Source organism: Heptranchias perlo, chromosome 20 (genome assembly GCF_035084215.1).
Source record: "Heptranchias perlo isolate sHepPer1 chromosome 20, sHepPer1.hap1, whole genome shotgun sequence".
NCBI classification, from domain to species: domain Eukaryota; kingdom Metazoa; phylum Chordata; class Chondrichthyes; order Hexanchiformes; family Hexanchidae; genus Heptranchias; species Heptranchias perlo.
The window spans coordinates 31,136,160-31,138,093 of record NC_090344.1 but is presented as its reverse complement, the minus strand read 5'-3'; positions in this window follow the sequence as shown (position 1 = coordinate 31,138,093).

Genomic DNA, 1,934 nt, shown 5'->3' with positions numbered 1-1,934 from the left:
CCCTGCTCTGCTGGAAGATCAGGGTGAGGGGCTGTGGGACCGGCCCTGCTCTGCTGTAAGATCAGGGTGAGGGGCTGTGAGACCGGCCCTGCTCTGCTCTAAGATCAGGGTGAGGGGCTGTGAGACCGGCCCTGCTCTGCTCTAAGATCAGGGTGAGGGGCTGTGAGACCGGCCCTGCTCTGCTGGAAGATCAGGGTGAGGGGCTGTGGGACCGGCCCTGCTCTGCTCTAAGATCAGGGTGAGGGGCTGTGAGACCGGCCCTGCTCTGCTCTAAGATCAGGGTGAGGGGCTGTGAGACCGGCCCTGCTCTGCTCTAAGATCAGGGTGAGGGGCTGTGAGACCGGCCCTGCTCTGCTCTAAGATCCCTGTGAGGGGCTGTGAGACCGGCCCTGCTCTGCTCTAAGATCCCTGTGAGGGGCTGTGAGACCGGCCCTGCTCTGCTCTAAGATCCCTGTGAGGGGCTGTGAGACCGGCCCTGCTCTGCTGGAAGATCAGGGTGAGGGGCTGTGAGACAGGCCCTGCTCTGCTCTAAGATCAGGGTGAGGGGCTGTGAGACCGGCCCTGCTCTGCTCTAAGATCAGGGTGAGGGGCTGTGAGACCGGCCCTGCTCTGCTCTAAGATCAGGGTGAGGGGCTGTGAGACCGGCCCTGCTCTGCTCTAAGATCAGGGTGAGGGGCTGTGAGACCGGCCCTGCTCTGCTGTAAGATCAGGGTGAGGGGCTGTGAGACCGGCCCTGCTCTGCTCTAAGATCAGGGTGAGGGGCTGTGAGACCGGCCCTGCTCTGCTGTAAGATCAGGGTGAGGGGCTGTGAGACCGGCCCTGCTCTGCTGTAAGATCAGGGTGAGGGGCTGTGAGACCGGCCCTGCTCTGCTGTAAGATCAGGGTGAGGGGCTGTGAGACCGGCCCTGCTCTGCTGTAAGATCAGGGTGAGGGGCTGTGAGACAGGCCCTGCTCTGCTGTAAGATCAGGGTGAGGGGCTGTGAGACCGGCCCTGCTCTGCTGTAAGATCAGGGTGAGGGGCTGTGAGACCGGCCCTGCTCTGCTGTAAGATCAGGGTGAGGGGCTGTGAGACCGGCCCTGCTCTGCTGTAAGATCAGGGTGAGGGGCTGTGAGACCGGCCCTGCTCTGCTGTAAGATCAGGGTGAGGGGCTGTGAGACCGGCCCTGCTCTGCTGTAAGATCAGGGTGAGGGGCTGTGAGACCGGCCCTGCTCTGCTCTAAGATCAGGGTGAGGGGCTGTGAGACCGGCCCTGCTCTGCTCTAAGATCAGGGTGAGGGGCTGTGAGACCGGCCCTGCTCTGCTGTAAGATCAGGGTGAGGGGCTGTGAGACCGGCCCTGCTCTGCTGTAAGATCAGGGTGAGGGGCTGTGAGACCGGCCCTGCTCTGCTCTAAGATCAGGGTGAGGGGCTGTGAGACCGGCCCTGCTCTGCTGGAAGATCAGGGTGAGGGGCTGTGAGACCGGCCCTGCTCTGCTCTAAGATCAGGGTGAGGGGCTGTGAGACCGGCCCTGCTCTGCTCTAAGATCAGGGTGAGGGGCTGTGAGACCGGCCCTGCTCTGCTGGAAGATCAGGGTGAGGGGCTGTGAGACCGGCCCTGCTCTGCTCTAAGATCAGGGTGAGGGGCTGAGACCGGCCCTGCTCTGCTGGAAGATCAGGGTGAGGGGCTGTGAGACCGGCCCTGCTCTGCTGTAAGATCAGGGTGAGGGGCTGTGAGACCGGCCCTGCTCTGCTCTAAGATCAGGGTGAGGGGCTGTGAGACCGGCCCTGCTCTGCTCTAAGATCAGGGTGAGGGGCTGTGAGACCGGCCCTGCTCTGCTCTAAGATCAGGGTGAGGGGCTGTGAGACCGGCCCTGCTCTGCTGTAAGATCAGGGTGAGGGGCTGTGAGACCGGCCCTGCTCTGCTGTAAGATCAGGGTGAGGGGCTGTGAGACCGGC